We start from the raw sequence: 24626 nt of genomic DNA, 5'->3' as shown, positions 1-24626 counted from the left end.
GGAGGCAGGGCAGTGATAGAGGTGTGTGGCATGAGGGGTAGTAAAGGTTTTTGGCTGTTGCAGAGTAGGGATGGGCATTGGTGCAAAAGCCATCGATGGTTGGCATTGATGGCGATTTTGCACCCTGCCATCTATAGTAGTAAATATTACTTGGATAACCATCGATTGTTGTAGCTATCGATGGTCATCCATTATATCTGACTGAATAGGCCGTCGGTCAATCAGAACTCGGTGGTGAGACTTTCGGGTGTGGGGGGGCGGAGCTATGCTCCATGTCCCGGCACCATATCAAAATTGGAAACTTGATCGGTTCTCCTTTGCCATCGATGTAGGGAAACCATCTGGTCCTCCCACATCGATGGCAAAAGTATTCAACATTGGCCATAAGCCATCAATGATTTGAAATCATTGATGGTTGATGGGCATCCCTAGAACTGGAGGAAGGTGGGGGACAGTATGCAGCTCCCGGCAGTGGGTGAGCTTCTCCTCCCACTGGGAGGGAGTGAGGGTGCAAGAGAGCAGGAGGCTGTATAATAGTGGTATGTGGGCAAGACATTGATAAAAGTTGTGGCGCTGGTGCAGAGAACCGTGGGGACACTTCTGGCAATGGGGGAACCTAGGGGCCGGTTTCCCACCTAGGGGCGGCACCTGCTTGTGGCGGTACAGGATCCCCCATTCTCACAGGGGTACGTGAAATGCGGGAGTGGGTCGCGGGGGTCCGCTGGGGGGGACTTGCCAGAAGGGGGTCAGGGGGGGTCTGCAAATTGCGGGAGGGGGGCACGGGGGTCTGCAAATCGCGGAAGGGGGCGGGGGTCTGCAAATCGCGGGAGGGGGCGGTGTGAATCGCAGGAAGGGGGATCCGCAAATTGTGGGAGGGGGGGTGTGGGGCTCCTTGAATTGCGGGAGGGGGGTTGCGGGGGGGGTGCGTGAATTGCGGGGTGGGGGACCGCAAATCACGGGAGGGGTGGAGCAGGGGCGGTGCAGTGAATCGCGGGAGGGGGGTTGCGGGGGTCCGCGAATCACGGGAGCGGGTAGGGTCTGCATATCGCCGGCGGGGGGCGTGGGGGGGCTAGAATCACTGGGGGGTCTGCAAATCGCGCGGGGGGGCATGAATCGCAGTAGGGGCGGGGGTCCGCAAATCGCGGGAGGGGTACGCGGGGGGGGGGCGCGAATCGCGGGAGGGGGCGCGGGGGTGTGATTCCCTGGAGGGGGATCACGGGGGGAGCGAATCGTGGGAGGGGGGTCGCGGGGGTGCCTCGAATCGCGGGAGGGGGCGTGAATAACGGGGGGGCGCAAATTGCGTGGGGGGGGCATGAATTGTGGGAGGGGGCCGCGGGGGGGGGTGTGTGCCGTGAATCGCGGGAGGGGGTTCGCGGGGGGGCTGTGGAGTAATGGTGGATGGTGAGCGTGTACTTTAGCCCTGGCTGGGCGGGGGGAGGTGATGTCAAGGGAGTGGTGGTGTGTAGAACACTGGTCTTTTCCCTAGGGGGGGCGGGTTTGTGTATCCCGCTTTGCGGGAATGTTATATACACAGGGGATGAGTGACAGATCTGGCTAAATATATAAGAGATGTCCACAACATCCCTGCATCTCTAGCTTCTACTTATCTCAATAAAGATAGGTGATATAGTACCACAGGAAATAGCTGATTGTGTATTTTTTTTTAATCTTTTCACTGTGAAGAGGAAACAGGTGGCATAAAATGGTACCATTGACTCTGATTAACTTCAAAAGCCAGCTTTACCATTATCAAAAGGAAATGTACGCACAGACATTTTACAATATAATGGTATTACAAATTAAAAAATTAAGCAATACATACTTGGAATGTGCTTTAGAAATGTGTTAATCATACACATAAAAATAGCAGTAAACCATAAGTCAGCTAGAAAGATTTATAAAGTAACAATAAAATTTTAAAGAAATAACTTCAGTACAGTTATGGAATTCTGATGAAACAAAAACATTTTAGAAATGTTAGAGTACAATCTGGTATTATAGAGGCATTGCAGGAATTATATGTATCTGGAAATTACATTATACTCTTGCTGGGCTAGGAAATAAACCCTCTAAAAATAGAAGCTGTGTTTAAGTTGACAAAAGAAAACAATATAGGATTTAATTGCAGAAAAAAATAAGCTTGCTCTAAAATGAACGGCAGAAACAATATGTAAATAAAGACTACAGTATATATAAATTATTACCAACATTTCAGTCCTTTCTCTGCTGAAGATGTATTTCTTATAAGAAATAGTGGAACACAGAAAGATAGTTTTTTTTATGGCAGATAAGATCCACTTGGCCCATCTAGTCTACCATTTTTTTATCCTTAGATGAGGCCATACCAATGGCTTTTACAATGGAAATATTACTTTTTCTTTCTACTGATTCCTCTCCTTATGCAACCAAGCTTCTGACTTGCCTTTTTTCACTGTTTTGTTGCATTGCACCCCTGGCTTTAAGTTACTTGAAATAGGGACTCCTAAATCCTTTTATTTTTCAGTAGTAGTGTGATTAAGAAATATAGTACCCCTGATACTATATTTAGCCTTTGGATTTTTGAGAGGAAAGTACAGTATGTGATTTAGCATTTTGTTAGCATTAAACTATAGTTGCCACATTATTTACCATTCCTTAAGTCTACATATATCATTAATCATCTTTTAGCACCAGTAAATTCATGCTGTTTTGGTTTCTGTAAGTTGTTGGATTTAAGATATCCCACAACTCTTTATTTTAATAGTGTTTCCATTACTTTCCCTACTACTGATGTAAGTATAACTGGTCTGTACTGGTTTGCTTCTTCACTGCTTCCACTTTTGTGAAGTGGTACATTTGCTCTTTTTCAGTCTTATGGAATAGCACCTGCAGCTAGTGACTGGTTGAATAATTCTGTTCATAGCTACCAGCACATCTTTTAGCTATTTAAGTATTCTTGGATTTATCCCATCTGGCCCCATTGATTTATCCACTTCCAGTTTTAAGAGAACTGTTATGACCACCTCCTTATCAATGTACTTTCATTAACCTTATTTTTTTATGTTCTTGCAACCTAACTGTGGCCCTTCCCCTCACTGTCTGTAGTGCTATTGACTGGTCTCCCTCAACCAAACTGTCACTCGCAGACTTGTCTTATTATTCCTCCATTTGATTTTCTGCATTCACTTATATACTTTATCTACTGACCAGCTAATTTTCTCCTAGCAGGTATGTCAGAGGTTTCCCAATGAGGTCTTTAAGGCACCCCCACTCTCCATGTTTTAGGTATATTTATACTTCTGCACCGATGGTATAACCAAATTGATTGAGGTACTAATTAAGTAACCTGCATTGAAGCATGATATACATTAAACCTGGACTGTTGGGGCTCCGTGAAAGCCATTTTTGTGAACAACTGGTGTTATGGTACTATACTCCTACAGTAGGTTTCCAGCTTCAGTGTGGACTGAGGAGGATGCCCTCAGGGAAATAATCTACTCATCAACTCTTACAAGGTTACATGTGTAACTAGGGAAGAGAGAAGAAAAAGTATTCTCTTTTTGTTAGGGACACTCTAGAATTTGTCAAAAAAAGATTTGATATTTAGCTAAAATATAGCTTTTAGTATATCACATCTAAAATAAAGGTTTAGACATACAGACAAACAACACATAACATGGAAAGGTATAATGTACGGTCTCCTCCGACCCTAACAATAAATTGATTTGTAGAAATCTCTAGGGGTCTCAAATGGAGTGGCAGTGTATGCTATACATAAGGATACAGATAGGGAATTGTAGAGACAAGTATTGATACAATTTGAAGGCTTTAAGACAATTAGCCTAGATAATAAGAGGGTATTCTACCCTATCTGGGTGTAGCACTAATGTAAGCTAGCAAAATATATCTTTATTGGTTTAATGAGGAGGGAGTTTGTCCCGTATCCTGGTGCAGTCAAAATATAAGAACTTGCTGTATGTATTAGCTTGTGTATACAGTGGTTATAGTACCAATTTTTGGCCCATGTTTAGATCAATGAAATGGTTGTATATCATAACATGTATAAAGTAATAATCTCTGGGGCAAAATTTGGCAGGACAAAGAATTTTTTGGGGAGTAGACCACCGTGGCTTTAAGGTATCTGCAGCGATAACCGTAGATCACTAGTATCCTTAATTGGATATGAAAGTTAGAGACAATCTACAGTGTTAAAGAGCTGCTGCTGTCTCAGGACTGTCCTGGTCCCCCGAAAGTCAGTGAGCGGCCTGCGCTGTTCAATCTGTATGTATGGAGTGTAATATAGTATCAGGTGGAAACATCTGCTGTCTCCCTCCGGGGGATCAGTTCCCCTGTTGATGTGAAGTCAGCGCAGGGTAAAAATCTGGCTCCCCACCAGGAGATGAGAGTGCTTCTAGAGGGGTAGGGTGCGTGTGGAGGTGTAAGAAAAGAGACGTCTTACTGTTTGGCGGGGGTGTGCTGCTTTTTGCTATGTGCCGGTGCATTGATAGCAAATGAGCGGCACCTGCCGCCTGTCTGCGTGAGGTCAGGGAATAAGGACAGATATGAAGTATTGCTCAGTCCTTACTGAGGGCCCATAGTGAGGGATAGCGGGTGAGGGGTAGCGGTTACCGCTGCTTACCTTTTGCCGGGTGCCTGGTAGCAGAGTGCCCCCAACAAAAAGAGAGAGTACTTTTTCTTCTCTCTTCCCCTGTACAATTATCTACTCTCAGGGGTGCACCTCCACATCAAAACCACCCTATGTTGGGTATAATACTTGTATTACTGTGGTACTAAGACAAACTGAGTCGGTATTAGAAATATCTAGTCTTTCTCAAATGAAATACCACTTGTGCACAGGTTACAATCCACCATTCCCAGAGTTGGCAAGTATGCTTTAGCATCACCTCATGAAGCTGGATGATTTTCTTGCAGCACTGTTAAGGCACCTCTAACACTGTGTCATCTGACGCGATAAAGCCAGGAAACTAGTTAAATTAACTGGACTTACAGATCATTATTCTAATAATTATGGCTTCAAACCTCAGATGTTTCTGAACAAAATAAATAAAATGAAGCAGAGCAGAATGTAGAAACATGGGGGTTATTCAGACCTGATCACTGCTGTGCGAATTTGCTGAGGCCTGGGATCAGATAGACGCCGCCGAGACAGAATGAAATCCCACTCTGACCTAGTTTACGAATGACTTGTTAAAATATTGCCGATTGCCGGCCAGCTGCAAATCCATACGCAACTCACTCACCATCGAATGAGTTTACCAGTCGGTACAAGTGTGCATAACTCGGACACTTCCGTAACTACAACAGAGACAGGCTAATGGAGGCCAGAGCTGATGTCACACTCCCTCCCTGGAAATGCCTGGGCACGACTGAATGTTTTCCTAACACTCCCAGAAAATGGCTGGTTACCAGCCCCAAACACCAGCTTCCTGTCAGTCAAGTTACGTTGTGATTAAGAAAAAAGGCATCACTGATTTTTGGCGCTGTTTGCGCGCTACAACCCGTACACATGTACAGTCATGCACAACAGCTCTGAATAACCCCCATAGATACGTATCATACTTTGGATTGTTTCTATACATGAGCAAAATTGTTTATTAGTCGAATTCAATTGATTTGGTACAGAAATAAAAACATACTATATACATTAGTACTTATTTTCAGACACATGGACCTAAGTGGGATTTTAGGCTAAGCAGCCACAATGATTTCATACACATTTTCCTCATAATAACTGCGCCATGGCCCCATATTTTTATGAATCTATTAAATTTATGATCTGCAATGCTGATAAGCCTTTCATTTCTGCCTTTATAACAAAACTCATTTTGTTTGTAATCTTTTGAAAGTTAATTTCCTGTTGTTCCCATGAAGCAGTAATGTGCAATCCAGTTGCTGAGTTTATTGCCCTTATTAAAGCATTGAAATGTTTGTGTTATTAGCATCTTCAGGCCCTCTGGAAAGCATAGTGAAGGTTGGAGAAATAACAAATAGATATCGCGGTGTAGCTGCACTGAGAAGCCACTTCCTCATTGTTCTGTATCAGATTGTGATCCACCGTCTTTGTAAAATATTACTGATGGAACACACATAGATAAGGGTTAGCTGCCTGTATCACTGAATACAGCTAAGAATAGATACAAGGTCACACAATATCTAAATGTTTGAACAAATCTGTTAATTGGATCATAAAGCTTCCTGCTAGTGGGAAATATTATCAATGGTACATTTTCAAATCGTTTCTTGGGAGACACTGTTGGTATGGAAATGTCTATAAATACATTCCATGGATACATACGGTCTCATGGCAGACACGGAAATATAAAATTAGACAAATCGCAAGTACAGTATGCAGACTGATATGGCCAGATGTATCAACCTACAAAAGTTGAAAAAAAAAGAGTGATAAACAAACAGCTCCTATCATGCTACAGGCTGGGTTTGAAAAAATGACAGGTAGGAGCTGATTGGCTGGTTGTTTATCCCTCTCCACTTGATCACTTTTTCATTCTTGTCCATTGTCTTTACACAATTGCAATGGCAACTTGCTTCCTTCTCCCCTAAGTGAATTGGCCTCTGAATAAAATATCACTTTAGACGATGTTGCACAAGCCATACATTGTTTATTTTTTCATATCTTGCCTTTATAGTACTACAAGAAAATGTATATTCTAGGGAATTTGAATTATTGTATTTTTAACAGAATTTAGTGATATTGTATATTGATTTCTAAGGAATAACCATGTTTACAAACATAAGAGTAGCCCAAAAGACACATTGCATGGTGAATATTTTCACCCTAAAAACACTATAATCAAAGACATCAACATAATTTGAAAACAAATTAGGACGATAGGACCAAATGAAGAAAGCAGCAGACAGTGGCCCTTATTCTGAATCGGACGGTACGGCCCGCGTGCGGCCGTACCGCCGATGTTTTTAGTCTGCACATGCGCAGAGGTCAATCTGCGCATGTGCAGCCCCATTCGCCGCAGACGTATTTCGTCCGCCGCAAAGGGGGCGTATAGGGGCGTGAGGGGCTTCATACCCTCATTTCCCTATGTATACGCCCCGCGTTTCATGGGCGTTCCCATGCAAACGCGGGGCGTATGCATGCTAATCAGGGTATGACGCCACTGATGGGGGCGGAAAGCTGACGTCGCCGGATGTCAGCTCTCAGCCCCCATACAAGCTATCACACGGACGATTGTCCGTGTGGTCTCAGCTTGCGGGAGCTGCTGTGGCGTGCGGCCCTGCCTTCGATGGTCGACGACCATCGAATGCAGGGGGCAGCTCCCACCATGGTGGAGGCGTACGCCCCACCATTTTTATGCGGATCGCCAGCCGTCCGTGTACGGACGGCCGTGGCGATCCGTCTCGTGGGCGGGGCTTGGTTTGTGCGGCCGGAGCACCGTGTGCGGCTCCGGCCGCACCAACCAGAATAAGGGCCAGTGTTATCACACCGTTAGCCCTAGACACAACTGTGGTGAGGCCAAGGAAACTCAGTAGGCAGGGTCAAAAAATTGCCCTTTTAGGCGGAGCAACAAGTAGGCAGAGTCAGCAAATCAGGATCGAATAAACCTTGTGCAGTTTAATCCAGCGGAAGAATTTCCCAGGATTAGCACTGAAGGGATAGTACTTTAGTATATGAGTCTTTGCTATTGCATAAATCTCAGTCATAATAAAACAGATATTTCTTATTGTGGTCTCAAAAACTGACAATAGTTCACTGGTTATTAATTTTCCTTAGCAAAGTAAAAGAGAAAATAAATCTCTTTCCTGACAACTTTAAGTTGTTCCAACCTTGGTTTTTGACATGTCCTTACCACCATGAATAGTTTTCAGCATCCTAATGTACTCTGCACATCTTCTGGGGGCTGGTGTTAATGTAAAATATAGATAACACATGCTTTGAAGTATAGCTGGAATAACTGTTCCCCCACAAGTTTAATACACAAGGTGCAAGAATTGCCACCTTATTGCTACATTACATACTGTATACATATACTGTGTGTGTATATATATATATATATATATATATACACATACATACATACATACATACATACATACATACATTCACACTTGCATATATATATCTGCAGCACACATATATACATCTGCCGCAGCCATGTTAAAATAAATAAATATATATTTATTATTATTATTATTATTATTACATGGTTGCAGCAGAGCAGTGGTGCTGATGCGCATCTAAGAATAGGTGCTGGGGGTTACCTGTTTGAAATGTTCAGAGTGAGCCAGGTATCAGTGGCTGCCTGCCAGTGACTCCCATAGGTACAAACATGGGGGAAGCCGGGTATGCAGGACCATACTCCGAGTCTTCCTGCTGTGTTACAGGACATTTGGGGCTGGCGGCTGTAGCACACAGTAATTAGCCAATCTAATGTAGGGTACACACCAGAACGATCATACGATGGTCGCACAATCTGTTGGAGCACATGATCTGCATACAATCCGATTACCATTCGATCACGATCTGTACCCAGTCAAAGGGATCATTTTCAAATCCTGTCTGCAGCAGGTAGGATCTGCAAAACGGCCAAATGACCAGCGGGGACGCGCATATGATCGGAATCTAAAACATGCCAAAACATGCCCAATTTACATACAATCGGACGAGATTGTATCAAAATTGGGGGAATTGAGGACAAATCGTTCTGGTTTGTACCCAGCATAACTTATTACTACTGCGGCGGCGCTACTAGCCACTTCACCGTGGCGTGCAGCTGCACCGCTACTCCTACAGCTGCTCCGTGTTAAAGAAAGTATCAATAGTGACAGGGGAGGGGCACAGGACAGTATGACCCACCGGAACCACCACTGGCAGCCTCCATCTGGGCCCCCTCTCTTAAAGACTTCCTAGTAGTTCCAGAAAGGCTCACGGGTGAGGGGTTTCTGAGTACCAAGACCCCCCTTTCCCGATTAAATAATGTCAGGTCCCTCTCAGTGATGCATTTGCAATAAAAGTTTAAAAATCATGTCCACCCTTTTCCATGTTGACTTTTTGACCATGGCGACCATTTACTCATGTTGACCTAATGCATGTCAACCTTTTTTAATTGTTGACCTCTTGGCTGTCAACCTAACAACCCCCACTCACTGGCTGCATCTGACTTCTAGCAAACAGTCCTTTTGAATGATCTTTGTACTAATAGTGGGTTTGAGTAAGTCTGACTAGTTTCTATGTTATTGTTTCAGGTGGGCTGAGGGCAGTGAAGGCCAAAGTCATGATTGGGCGCTGTATCTGCATACTCCTTTCTTGTGGATCTTAGATGGCTGGAAGGTTCAGGATAATACGAGTTCCTGAAAGGTTTCTTTGAATGTGAACATTTTCACATTATTGCTTCAATGTAGTACAGTATATTGCTTCACTGTATTCGAATAGGAACATCTTCTTTATGAATCCAGAGCAGAATGTATTGATATAAAACATGATCTGAGAAAATCACTTTCAAATCTTAAAAGCACAGTTAATGTTCTCGTAGGAGATATTGGAAAGTTCACTCGCATTCAGAAACAAAATCAGTATGTATGTCCAAACCTCCAATTAGGACAGTTCAGTGCAATTTCTCAGTCGGAGAATTATCCTTTTCATTCAGCCCACGCACTTGATAAAGTAAATACTTTTACTGATTTGAACTGTATAATTTCTAATAATTCAATCTCTTAGGAAATCCCTCCAGAGTACATAATTTAAACAGACATATTGATAAAAGTGGCTATGAGCTCACCATTCAAAGAGAGATCCTTAATAATATAATGATTATTTGTATGTTCTCTCTGTACAAATTACCTACAGTATGAAATATTTGCTATTTGCTTATTTAGAAATAAAAGAAATGAAATACAGGAAATGTGGCTTGGGGTGATGGGAATTGGGTGCCGGACACGGTCCCGACAGTCATTTACCCGACGTCAGGATCCCGACTGTCAAAACGCTGACAGGCAGGTTCCCAATGGCCACCCGCTATTTTCTCTCGTGGGGGTCCAGAATAGAATAGGTGACGAGCGCAGCGAGCCCGCAAGGGGCTTTGTTGTGCTCACCATGCTGTCTGAGTCCGGGCAGTCGGGATCCCAACGTCGGGCTAATGACTGTCAGGATCCTGACTGTTGGAACTCTATACCACACCCATGGGAATTAGGCCTGTAAGAAAAATCAGAAAGTATGCTGTGTTGGCCACCTCTTGTAGAGCCTCTGATTTGTATAGGGTTTGGTACAAGATATCATTATTAGCAAAGGAGTAACCAGGGTTTTTGGTGCCTGTGGCAAAATGTAAAATGGAGCTCCTTAAATTCTTTTTACAAGATTCATACATAAGATTGACATTTCACAGATTTCTGCTCACCACCTCAGGAGGCTGCGACCAGAAGTATTGGGGCCTGCGCATTTGGACTCGTCTGCAGAAAAAAAGCACATTGATCCACAACCGCGATAATTAATAGGCACCCAATTGAACAATTCAATTGTTCTACCTAGCCATTAATTATTTTTATTTTGCTTGTCGCGCATAGTTAGACCAGGTTGAACCATATACAGCATCAAAACCCATTCACACCGAAATGAAGCAACAATTTAATTGTTCTGACGGGCACCATCTAGTGGCAGCTGAGGGGTAAAACAATTGAACCCTAAAGGCTTCAAATGAAGAAAAACATACTTACAAAGACCAGGGCTGGATTAAGGTTTGTGGGGCCCTGGATAACACAAGGTCCAGTTACCCCCCCCCCCTTTCCCCGCTGGAGGCAGGCAGCCCCCTCATGGAGGCAGCTCCCCCCCCCCCCCCCCCCCCGACTGAGGCAGGCTCCCCACTTAACAGTGTGGTCTGGGGCATTGGGCAGCGTATTGCGGGGCATCGGGGCAGTGTGGTCCGGGGCAGCGTGGTCCGGGGCATCGGGGCAGCGTGGTCTGTACCGATTTCCACATGATATGAATAATTATTTGTGTTCTGTCCCCATCCAGAACGGAACAGAAGACTACTGAGCATTGCAGTATAGGACTCATCTCTCACGTTTAACCTGACATTACAATGGAAGCTTGGCAGGTGAGTGTGTGAGCTGTCCCAGGAGATGAGCACACAGGTGCTACAGTTCCTGCCGGACTTTCCTTTAAACACACATACACACAAACACACCCATATGCAGCATATATATTTTCTATTTAACAAGGCACTCACCAGTCCTCAGCTTTATTTACCCATGGTACATACAGAGCCAGATTAAGGTCTAAATGGGCCTGGAGCTGAAAATGATCAAGGGCCTATTATGTGCAATAATAGGGGTTGTGGCCAGCCCCTAATAATGTGGGTGGCGTGACCAGTGTTCTGTTTGGGTGGTCTGCTCATGGGTGTGTCTGTATTTGTGTAAATACTTTCAACTAATTATATATATGCCTCGAAAAGGCAGGGGGCTGGCATAGGAAAAATGCAGGAAGATATATTGGCGGGTGCACTCCAAAGGTGCACCCGCAGGATGCCGATGTCCTAAGATACTTGCAGGGTTAGGCGGCACTCCAGTCATAAAAAAAATACTGAAAGCAGAAACTTGGTAGACAGCATTACAGCACTTTTATGTGGTCACCTAAGTTTGCCACACCATATACCCCTTATACAAATCATGCAACACAATAGTAACCCCCTTATACTGTACTTGCCTCTTACACATTATGCCACTTGGAATGAGCCAAAATTCACACCGATTGAGCCAAAATTCACACTATGGCACACAGATTGAGTCACAATTCACGTTAGGTCACACAGATTAAGGCAAAATTCACATTGTGCCACATGGATTGAGCCAAAATACACACTATACCAGGCATATCCAAACAGTGGCCCTCCAGCTGTTGTGAAACTACACGTCCCAGCATACATAGTTTTAACATTCCCTAATAGCAAAACTGTGGCAATGCATGATGGGAATTGTAGTTTCACAACAGCTGGAGGGCCATAGTTTGGACATGCCTGCACTATACCAAACAGATTGAGCAATAATGCACAATATGCTTCATAAATAGGGGCATTGCGCGCCAAAGGTGCGCATTAAAAATTTACACCATAATGCCCATTACATGTTAAGCCACACACCATAATCTCCATTACGTATTATGCCAAACACCATAATGCCTATTAAAATTTATGCTACATAAGTGTTGCTTACCTACCTGTTCATTGCCAGGGGTTCCATGCTCATTGCCATGTGGGATTACATGTTCATTGCCAAGGGGGAATACATGCTCATAGTAAATGGGGGACAGCTGCCGCCGGGCAGAAATGACAGCCATTGACAGCCGGGCAGAGAGCAGGGGGCTGCCTGGCTGTATTCAGAGCACTGCAGGTCCTGGCCATTTGAAATAATACCCCATTCACACCAGAAAATGCAGGGATTTACCCAGGAATATGGTCCCACGACATTCCCGGACTGGCCCCTTTTACACCAGCCTAGTCCCTGCATTTTCTGGTGTAAGGGGGAGAGAAAACCACCCCGCCCCCTTTAAACAACCAGCTATATCTTCGGAACCAACTGACCCATATACATGCAGGCTTCAAATGATTTTGGTCCCATGAAACTGGGCCATTTGGTTCCAGAGAAATCTTTCCTCAAACAACATGAACAGCCATGAAATTACATTTCAGAAATGAAAAAAAAAATTGGTTTACCCGCAATATCTCTAGAACCAATGACCCATATGGACAAGGTATCAGATTGAAGGCCCAGCGATTTGAGTTAGACTGAGATCAACCTCGAGCTTCTGTGATGCTGGAGGGGGAACTGGTAGCCTTTGGAACTGGGTGGAGGTCGGAATTAGCGGGTTCCATGTTATCCTATGGGGAAAACGTTCCAGCTTTGACTGGCGGTATATCCGGTTCCCAGGGGGCTAGCGACGCAGGGCTGGGCTCGTTGGAAAGCTCTGGCCCTCAGCTATAAAATGGGCCTATTTGGAAAGTTTGTCCTGGAGCTGTAGCTCCATCAGGCCCATTGTTAATCCGGCGCTGGGTACATACCATACCAACAAGTTTGGGAGAAACTGCTACAAAATGAATTTCACATTTATCTGGTATTCATATACTGTATAAGGAACACTGTTACATCCTACAACAATAGAAAATTTGTCACATAACTTTTGGTGCATGAGCTACAACTCATTTGAGGACTTTCATCTGCCACCTCATGAGGCTGTGTTTAATAGCAGTTTTCTGCACCCACACCACCCAAGAACAACTTTGCGATCAATCGGTGGCATGCGACCACTCAGGACCTGTTCTGCACATGCGCAGAATGAGCCCTGCATCTGCGCACATTCCCGATAATCGGAAATCTGCACGGGAATTTGGAACAGTGTCCTGTGCTGAATAAGGCCCTTGGGCTGATTTATCTTTATTGCATTTTGGTTATTTTTGTACATTGTATATTTATGGGGATAACATCCCACTACCCTCACACGACTGGTGCTGGAATTCTGAATACATCATCGGAATACTGACAGCATAGGCGTGCGCACGGGGGGTGCCGGGGGTGCACAGGCACCTCCTAATGCCTGCCGGCACCCCCCACAGAATTGCACGCAAAATACGCAGCAGCAGCACCCGGTGGCCGGCCGCGGTGCTCCATTCAAGTCAGCTTCCAGCTCCGGCTCTATAGACATCACAGCGCGTACAACGCGGTGATGTCACAATGCGCATCCGTCCTCCCGCGTCCGCCTGCGCTCCGGTCCACCTGCTGCCTCAGAGCCAGCAGCCTGTGCGTCAGAGACTGTCACTGTCAGCAGACTCTCAGCAGCAGTCCCCTGCACCTCAGGCAGGCAGCCAGCGAGTGATAACCAAGCGTGAGCTGCAGCCAGGAAGTCAATGATCCTCCTAGGAGGAAGCAAGCTACTGTAAGTTAGGTATTTTCGGGTATGGGTAAAAACCGGACCAGGATAAAACCCCGGACCACCGGACCAGACATCAAACTCTGCATTTTGGAGCTTGTGGCGTCCGGTCCGGGGGGTGTCCTGTCCGGGGGTGTCCTGTCTGGAGGTTCTGCCTGTTACACCTGTCACCAGGTAGAGGAGGAGGGGTAGAATAAAGTCTCCCTGTATGGTCCGGGCATGTAGCACAAACCGGACAGTCCGGACCACACAGGGAGGCTGTAATCACCCCTTCCCCATGTCCCTGGTGATAGCTATCACAGGGACCCCCCCGGACAAGACACCCCCCGGACAGGACACCCCCCGGACCGGATCCTATAGGCTCCGGACTGCAGATTTTGATATCCTGTCCGGCTGTCCGGAGTGCAGTCCGGTCCGGTTTTTACATAGTCCCGGTATTTTCTAAATAAATAATGGCAATTCAATTGTAAAGTAATACATTTCAAAATGACATGCACATTGAGAAGTGTACAGTACTCGTACTGACTGTCTGTGGTGGGTAGGAGCAGCTGCAGCAGTCACTGGCATATATTCAATGCCGTGGGTGAGCGGTGACTGCGAGCAGGACTTTTTGCTCGCAGTCACCGCTCACCCTGTCAGTATTCAACTGACCCCCCTCATTCGCAAATTCCCCCTCGCTCCGTTTTTTGAGCGAGGGGGAATTTGCGAATGTGCCTCCAAAAGCTGCGAGAGCCGAGGCTAATTACAGCGAGTTTGCTGCACTAGCTGCGGCTCTCGCAGTTTAGGGGAATCGGCGAGGATTTCCCCGGAACGTTGCATAGTGCGAGCGGCCGGCACGGGGGTTAAACTGCGAGGATCACTGGTTTTCTGTGATCCTCGCAGTTTAACCCCCTCGCCGGCCGCTCGCACCGGCATTGAATACTGCACATCGAGTGTCTGCTGCAGGCATCTGTTAGGGGAGAGAGGGCCAAGAGGGGGAATATATTGTAACAATTATATTGTAACAAACTTACTGCTAGATGGACTAAAGGTGCCCATACACGGTGCGTTTTTACCATGCAATGCGATGTGCGCTCCCACGTGCATCCCATCACACCGTACAAACGGTATGTGCTGGTTTGCATCGATGCCCAATTGGCGGTGATAGGCATGCCCCTCCAATTGTGCACCTACTAATAAAATGGGCTGCGCACGCCTATGACTGACAGTATCCAGATAAGTGTGAAGGTATGAAGGGCTACCTAGCGGGTACCCGGGGAAGGGGGGTCGGTTAGGTCAGGGCACTAGTGGGGGTTTAGGATTAGGTTGAGGTGGTGAGGAGGTTAGGGTTAGGCTGTGGGGAGAGGAGGCAAGGTATAGGCACCTCCGAAGGGGGGTTGGGTCTAGGCTGTGGGGTGGGGGTTTAGGTGCTGGTGGTGGTGGGAGAGGTTAGGGTTAGGCTGCTAGAACAGATACAGCTGTGTAGGAAGCTCAAAACTGGGTGAAGAACTGCCAAACTCTGCCACAAAATGGAGGTTGTGGAGAAAGTTTCATATCACAGATAATACCCCATGGCAGGACTGATCAAGGAATATATATATATATATCGCCAATTCCGTACTCACAACCATCAAATGTCGACAATGGGGTGCTTCCTCTAAAGTACCAGATACTGTTCCACATACCGTATATTAGTCCAATGGTTATTCTGATATCATCCCACAATAGCCACAGGCTCCGCCTATATATACCCTGAGACTGGAGCCAGAAGTCAGTCAGTACAATGATGAGTAGCAGCTTTCCAAGCTCTCTAGTACTTCTGCTTATTCAGCACCTTCAGCATTGAACTCTGCCTGCAACCTCCCTCTAGTGTCCAGTCTTGGACATTGCATCCATTATCAGAATACATGATTCTCTGATTGCCTTCTACACGTGCTAGTCTATCTACCTGCTATTAGTATCTGCATTGCTTCATCCTCACTACTGCTGTCAAGTCACCAGTCAGAGAGACTAACATCAATATCTGCACTAAATACAGATACCTACTGTTGCTGTTATCATCATCATCGGTGAACCTCTCCTGTGATGGCCATAGTGATACCCAGTGCAAACTTACCTGCAGTGACCTTACTAAGCAGTCCTCGTCATTGTTCTATTCAAACTGAGCCTATCCATACTTACCAGTTAGTCCCTGGCTCATCTAGTTTTATAAAAACTTAATCTTCCCCTATGAGGGGTTCCTCCACTTTCAGTACTCTATATGCAGTCTAAGTTTATTAAAGAACCCAGCTTCCGTTACACTCCAGCTCCAGTCCAGAGTCACCCCTCAGATGTGACCCAGGGGTTCTGTAAGTGACTTAACCCTCACCCCCCTTCACCCACAGCCTAACCTAACTCCCCATCTAAGTGCCTACACCTAACTCCCCCTACCCGCAGCCTAACCCTACCCTCCCTGCACCCTAACCATAAGTTCTCCCCAAGTGCCTAAACCTAACCCCTCTTTGCCACCATGGCCATAACCTACACAGGCACACTTCCATTTAGGATGCCAGCTGTGACATTCCGGCTTCATCCTCCTGATCCATTTTCTAGTTCTGGCGCCAGTGCTCTAATGACAGGGATACTGGTGTTCAGATTTCGGCATCCCAAAAGCCGGGATTATAACTGCATTTGGCTGTAGATGACTTAATTGTACGCATTCACACCCTGTACTGTCCACCAATGATGAAACCATGCCCCTCTTTTATGGAATGTCTGTAACAATGCCTCAGGGCAACCTAACAGTCCAAGATAATCATGATGTGACTTAAAAGTACCCCAGTGAATTTGATTTAACCCTCTGTGCTCAACCATAGCTTTGAAATCTGGACTGATAGGGTGCATTGAGGACTGAATTTAAGGTACTTGTTTCCTATCTGGGCGCCCGCTACGTTAATTGCGCACCATGCTATTCTCCGTATAAAAATCGGATCGCATCGCATCGGATACCACAAATGCACATACACGATATTGAACGATGCGATCCGATTTTTATACGGAGAATAGCACTAATTTTTAATGGACTGATAATGGCAATTTACCGCCCCATTACCAACGACACCACCACTATCCACGTGATCCCGAAGCGTGGCGAGCGCAGCGAGCCCCGCGAGGGGCAGCGGTACGCGTCCTCCGACTTTTTCATACCCCCACTATCCACGTTGGCGTGGAGTTGAGAATAGAAAGTGTGGCGAGGGCAGCGAGCCACCGAGCCCGAAGCGTGGCGAGCGCAGCGAGCCCCGCGAGGGGACGCGGATACCTGTGAAGCCCGCGAGGGGACACGGATACCTGTGAAGGCCGCGAGGGGACACGGATACCTGTGAAGGTATCCGTGTCCCCTCGCAGGCTTCACAGGTATCCGCGTGCGCTCACCACGCTTCGGGCTCGGTGGCTCGCTGTGCTCGCCACACTTTCTATTCTCAACTCCACGCCGACGTGGATAGTGGGGGTATGAAAAAGTCGGAGGACGCGTACCGCCGCCGCTCGCCACGCTTCGGGATCACGTGGATAGTGGTGGTGTCGTTGGTAATGGGGCGGTAAATTGACATTATCAGTCCACTAAAAATTAAATCGGATCGCATCGCATCGTTCAATATCGTGTATGTGCAGCATTGTGCACCGCATGCGATGCGATCCAATTTAAAATGAAATCGGATCGGATAGCATCGTATGCCATAGTACATCATCGAGTATCGAATCCGATGCGATGCGATCCGATTTCATTACGGTGCCGTACGTAGAAAACCTGGGCGCCCAGATAGGAAACAAGTACCGAATTTAATAACCTTTGCAATAAAATAAAGGATGATTGCTTTCACAATGCAGAGATATTGTTTTAATACAATCTACACTGTTATTTTTAAACATTTGAGAAGGATCACCTGCATAACAAGACCATGCAGTGAAGCACTAACAGACTTCTGCACAAGAATAAACTACTGTATAAAACTGTGATTGATCCATTAGACAATGTTCTATCAATTTGCAAGTAGCATTCCCAAGCCTTATGGATTTCAATTTATTCAAAAGCTCCCTGCATGACACCATAGCCATTCCTAAATATTCATAGATTGCATCTACTGCAAAATGTTTATACTATGCATTTAATAGATGGCAATTACTGTACTTCCTATGTAACAGAAAGGCTAAAACTACTCCTCACCTTTATGTTGTCTGACATTAATGTTATGTTCAGCTGCACTAATTAGGTGGAACTCTGCTAGTATAGGACCTATGAAAAGAAATTCAAAATAGGGGGTAAATTTGGTGTGCTGTAACTTTGAATTATGGAGCTCATACACGCTGTGATGCGGGCTGTGCGTTCTGTGCTTTGAGGTGCGCGCTCCCGCGGCACCTCATCGCACAGTACAAAAAGTATGTGCTTGCACATACTTTTTGTACTTTGTTTTCATCACATTGCATCACATTACATGCACAGGCAATGCAATGCAATGTGATCCGTGCTTGTTAAGCATGGAACGCACGCCCGTATCGAGGCATGTATGGGCAGCAGTAGAATGATAGAAATTTCCACTACATAGAGGATTTGTTGCTGTATTAGCTGTTGATCAAACACAACCTTCTATTTACTCTTCAAATCACCATGTGTTTATGTTTGGGATAATCCCCATAAAATAAAAGGTTACGATATAGTGGGTCAAAAATATCTAGGTCGACAGTTACTAGTTCGACACCTGAAATGGTCGACATACCATAAGTCGACATTGGCAGAAGGTCGAATCAAACTTAAGCTCATACCTCCCAACATGACCCTCTCCAGATTTCCTTAGGCCTATGCTGGTTACTCTTCTCAGCCTGCAACAGCTTTGGGTGTGGTATGCGACGCTGACAGTCGGGATCCCGACAGTCATTATCCCGACTGCCCGGAGTCAGACAGCATGGCGAGCGCAAAAAAGCCCCTTGCAGGCTCGCTGCACTCGCCATGGATTGCTACGCGAGCCACCTATTCTATTCTCCCTCTAGCGGGTGGCCGTCGGGATCCCGACGTCGGGTAAATGACTGTCGGGATCCCGACTGTCAGGAACCCGTCCGGCACCCACAGCTTTCACCTGAGGTTCTTTCTTGCTACACCTGCTGATGATATAATCTCTCCTGTTGGTGTTAACCCCATCTGCACAAGTGGATGATCCAGTGCTACCATTTTTAGCTCCTTTCCCTCCATCTTTTTCATGTTATTATTATTATTATTATAATTTTATTTATAAGGCGCCACAAGTGTTTCGCAGCGCCGTACAAAGGAACTATCCAGATTCAGCTAAAGTCACAGTATCATTGTTCTTCAAAGCCAAAGTTAAAGCATAGCAGAGACTTTCATTGTTTTCCTTAGTGTCACAGTATCATCATTCTTTCAAAGTCAAAATGAAAGCGTTTCAAGACATCATTGTTTATTTTAAAGTCACAGTATCATTGTTCTTCAAGTCAAAGCATTATAGAGACTATCATTGTTTTTCTTAAAGCAACAGTATTCTTGTCAAAACATTATAGAGACTGACATAAAGGAAACAAAAGTTTATTTAAGTATATAAGTGAAAGGAGAAAATCAAATGGAGATATAATTAGACTGCGGACAGACACTGAGAATTTGGTGGAGGGAGACAAGGCAATTGCAGATCATCTAAATAATTACTTTTTCTCCGTATTCACTATAGAAGGAGAAGGGAAGGGACCACAGTTAAGTTGCAAGGACATTCATAAAAATAAGGTAGATGGAAGTACATTTACTAGGGAGAAAGTCCTAACAGAACTTTCAAGACTGAAAGTGGATAAATCAATGGGGCCAGACGGAGTGCATCCAAGGATACAAAAATAACTAAAAGATGTGTTGGTAGCGCCATTAACAGATTTATTCAACCAGTCACTAGATACAGGTGCAGTTCCAGAGGACTGGAGAAGAGCAAATGTAGTTCCACTGCACAAAAGCGGAAGCAAAGAAGAGGAAAGTAACTACAGACCAGTGAGCCTTACATCAGTAGTAGGGAAATTAATGGAAACACTATTAAAAGAAAGAATAGTGGAATATCTTAAATTAAACAACTTACAGGATCCAAAACAGCATGGTTTTACTGCAGGGAGATCATGCCAAACAAGTCTCATTGACTTTTTTGACTCCATGACCAAAATATTAGATGAAGGGGGGGGCTGTAGATGTGGCATATCTAGACTTTAGTAAGGCATTTGACACTGTCCCACATCGCAGGCTACTAAATAAACTTGAAAGTGTGGGATTGGATTATAAAACAATTAAATGGATAAGAACCTGGTTGCAGGATAGGAAACAGACAGTTGTAGTAAATGGAGTGCATTCTATGGAGGGACATGTTACCAGTGGAGTACCCCAGGGATCTGTACTTGGACCAGTGCTCTTTGTTAGTGACATTGCAAATGGTATTGAAGGGAAAGTATGCCTTTTTGCAGATGACACAAAGATATGCAACAGAGTAGACACACCAGGAGGGGTAAATCAAATGACTGATGATCTAAGTAAGCTTGAGAATTGGTCAAGAACATGGCAACTACCAGTGGTGGATCCACCAAGGTGCAATTAGGGGTGGTCGCCCCGGGGCCCCCACACATCAGGGGCCCCCACACTGGCAGGGTGTCAGGCAGTGGGGTCCGGGCAGCATTGAGTGGGGTCCGGGCAGCGTGGAGTGGGTCCCTGTGGTGGCTGGACAGTCACTGCCCACCCGCTGCAGCGTGTGAAGCATTGCAGCAGTAGTGGCGGAAAGATGCCATGTTCTCCCACTCACCTGCCAGCCCCGCATCTCTCCGCTGCCCTACTCTCTTGTCACACTGTCTCCGGGGGGACCTACCCCGCTCTCCCTGGCTGATCACCCCAGGCGCCGTAAAGAGGCTGCACCCGTGCAGCCGCTCCGACTCTGATGGGCAGCGAGAATAACTGCTATGGTTAATGCTGCAGGGGGGGGGGTGAGAAGAGGGGGCCCCCACAGTTTTTGTTGTCCAGGGCCCCCACAGACCTTAATCTGCCCCTGGAAACTACAGTTTAATGCTAAAAAATGCAAAATTATGCACTTGGGACTCAAAAACCCAAAGGCTCAATATAGTATCAAGGGTACTATAATGGAAACTACTGTGGAGGAAAGAGATCTAGGAGTCACTATTTCAAGTGACTTAAAGGAAGGAAAGCAATGTAGCAAAGCAATGAGGAAGGCTAGTCAGATGCTTGGTTGCATAGGGAGAGGAATCAGTAGTAGAAAAAAAGACGTAATATTGCCACTTTATAGGTCATTGGTACGACCTCATCTGGAATACTGTGTCCAGTTCTGGAGACCATATCTTCAGAAGGATATAAATACATTGGAGAGTGTACAAAGAAGGGCAACTAAAATGGTGCATGGCCTACATCACAAAACTTACCTGGATAGACTAAACTATCTTAACATGTATAGTTTGGAGCAGAGAAGGGAAAGGGGGACATGATAGAAATCTTCAAATATATCAAGGGTTTTAACATAGTGCAGGAGGGAAATTTTCTTCAAAGGAAAAGAAGTAATAGAACACGAGAACATGCACTGAAACTGGAGGGAGGTAGGTTCAGGGGAAATGATAGAAAGAATTACTTCACAGAAAGGGTAGTGGATAAGTGGAATAGCCTCCCATCAGAGGTGGTAGAGGCTAAGACAGTAGAACAATTTAAACATGCTTGGGGTAGGCATATGAATATCCTTACAAAGAAATAAGGATTAAAAAGGGTTGAGATTACCTGAAGGGTAAAAAAAGGGGCAGACTAGATGGGCCAAATGGTTCTTATCTGCTGTCAAATTCTATGTTTCTATGACATTATTTCTTCTAAGTCCAAGTTGTCTTTATTCTTCCAAAGCCAAGTATCTCCAACTCTATGCTTTACGTTTGAGCTATCATGATTAAAGTCCTATTCAAGTTATTCTATTTTAAGTCAAAGGAATCATTGCTCTAGTTCCATTTACTTCTTGTTGTTATTGTTTATTCTCAATCCTCAAGTTTAAGGCTGTTATTATTTCTTCAAGTTCTTGCATTGTTTATTTCTAAGTTGGTTTGTAATCGTTTTGAGCAAGAATTACATAAAACCTGCGAGCTTTAACCTCAAGTCGTCTGTCACCATTACTCCTGCTGCATCACAGACTCCATCAAACACTACATCGGTTATGCGTATGTGCAGGGCTTCTGTCCGAGCGCCCTCGCTGACCTGCACTGTCAGCCAGGTGCTCACACAGGGGTGGGGGGATGGTGGTGCTGCTCCAACATGGAAACGCCCAGCTTTTCATGGGCATCCCATTGCAAATGATGGGTCTTTCCCATGTAAATTGGGCCGTGACGCAGTGTGCCCGGAGTGAGCGGCTGATGTCACATGACGTCAGCTGCCAACCCTGTCTTTGGTACGGAGCCCGCAATCATAAGTCAATCTCCACCATATTTGCGAGCACAGGAGAAGTCATTTGATGGTCATCAACCATCAAATGATTTACCCTACTGCGGGCACATGTGTGTGGATATGTTTTCATAACACATCCGCTCGTATCGTTGCGAGGGAATGCGGTGGGGTGGGGGGGGGGCATTTTTTCGGTGGAGTGGGTGCAATATTTGCAGCTTACCAAGTCAACCTGAATCAGGTCCATTGCGTGTAAACCATTAAGTTAATTTTTCTACTGATATACTGTAGTTACATTTGTTCAAAATCACTAACTATTTTGACTGTGTCATGTGCTTACTATTGAATCCCATAATTATGTTTGGTTGGAATGTGATAGTAAATAATTGTTAAGATTTGTAAAAAACATAAAATGTTATGTTTCCCATAGCAACCAATCACATTACATTATTTTAACAATGCTTGCTATGATTGGAATGTCTATTTTTTGTATGGTCAAAATCACATATATTAAATTACACGCAAACAACTTCATAAACCACATTTTTTCTAGTTGCTTACATTGATGTATTGATTTTGAAACGTACATTTCATAATATTTCCGTGTTTGTACTATTAAATGCTCACACCATTGATTTTCAAATTGAATTTTGTTTTGGTTTAACTTATTAGCCTTGAAAAGTCATCAAACATTGTAATTATGTGGAAAATAACCAACCTTTTCAAACATTTAATCTTATCAAACAAAGTAGTCTTTCCTCATTTTTTTAGCGCCCTGAACCTCACTGAGTGAGGCCTGCCACCTGGTCACTGATACCGTGCTAATGGCGGTGGAAGCCGCAGCAGAGGAGCTTTAGCGAACGATCACTGGAGTGTGGAGGACAGAGGGGGAGCGACAGGAGGGGGGGGGGGCAATGGGAGGGTGCCACTAGAGGTGGTGCACCAGTGGTGCACAGCTGAAGGCACCACTGGCGCACACCTAAATATTGGTGGTATGCCTAGAAATTTTCCGCAGCTGAGCCCAGAAAATTTCATGCTGGTGCATTCAGTCTCAAGCCATTCAGCTAACCTGCCCTGCTGGTGTCCCCAGCCTCAAGCTATCTGGCTATCCTGTCCTGCTGGTGCATACAATCAATACAGTACAGTCATGGTGAACCAATGCTTCCTGGGGTTCATAAATTATTACAGGAAATTCATTTGTGGCTTTTCAACTTTGGTAGCTCCTATCACGGCTCTTACTATATGGCTTTTTTGTTTGTTTCATCTTTTTACATCAGCCTCTGTCCTTCAACAACCAGATATTTCCTGGCTATTTATCTTAGAAGCTGATGCTTCTTCTGAAGAACCGGGAGCAGTCCTCTCTAAACATTCTTCTGCTGAGAAGATTCATCCTTGTGCTTGACCAAGAAGGGGCGGGATATTAAGTTCACCCATGCTGAGAACATGGCCCTTGGTATGGAGCTCTTGCTCACTACAACAAGCTCTTTGGACATAAGTCTGGGAAAGTGCCAGTACACAGGGAAAATAGCATGTGGAAGATGGCAGCCACGGCCGGGAATGTTGAAGGAGCCATGTGTAGAACCATAGATACATATTATAAGAGGTTTGATGACATTAAGCGGCTTGTGCAGAAGAAGATGTGAAGGAGATCAAATCTGCACAGAGGACAGAAGGTGACACCATCTCTCATTTTATCCACCCAGTAATCTTATTGGCCATGGAAAAAAGATTGTGATACAAAGTTCTAGAATTGCACTTATATATAAATATTACAAAAATACCTGTTAAATGCCTGGGAAATATGCATATTCTCTATACAACATTTAATTTGAAAATTATAATATGGACTCCAGACTTACAACATACAGTAGTAAGTTAAACATTAGCTTTTATAACAAGATTTCAACATATACAGTATGCAACTTGTTGCGTCTTGACATACCTTTGTTTATTTCAATGAGTCTTGCACACTGAAGATTAGGTGTTTTATTTCTCATTTATAAGTGATACTTGCAGGAGTACAATTAAACATCATCCCCACAGGCTTGCTCTCCTTCTCCTGGTCCTTCTCATCTATCTCCTTACTTCCTGGTCACATGTTGCACTCTACTGCAAAATTCTTAAAGAGATACTAACTTATCTAGCTAATGCACATAAACTATCATTATATATACTACATCGCCCCCTTCCTTTCATATGTAAATGACTGATTTTAACATAACAATGTGCTTACTGCATTTGAGCATAAACACTAACCCACAATATGCAATACACATTAAATGAAAAAAAAAAAAAAACATTTTAGAACAACACGTTATGAGCCATAAGTTGAAA

The 24626-nt window shown here is 44.9% G+C and overlaps 1 long non-coding RNA gene across 1 annotated transcript in view; it reads right to left on the bottom strand.

The window, feature by feature from the left end:
- Positions 1-24358, bottom strand: part of LOC146031367 (uncharacterized) — a 65362-nt gene extending 41004 nt beyond the window's left edge. Inside the window, exon 1 of the long non-coding RNA XR_014456840.1 lies at positions 24235-24358. This is a non-coding gene — a long non-coding RNA (uncharacterized LOC146031367). The remainder of the gene's footprint in view (positions 1-24234) is intronic.
- Positions 24359-24626: the final 268 nt, after the last annotated feature.

Source organism: Crinia signifera, chromosome 1, assembly GCF_055691185.1.
Source record: "Crinia signifera chromosome 1, ASM5569118v1, whole genome shotgun sequence".
Classification (NCBI taxonomy): domain Eukaryota; kingdom Metazoa; phylum Chordata; class Amphibia; order Anura; family Myobatrachidae; genus Crinia; species Crinia signifera.
This window is presented reverse-complemented; position numbering and strand designations above follow the sequence as displayed.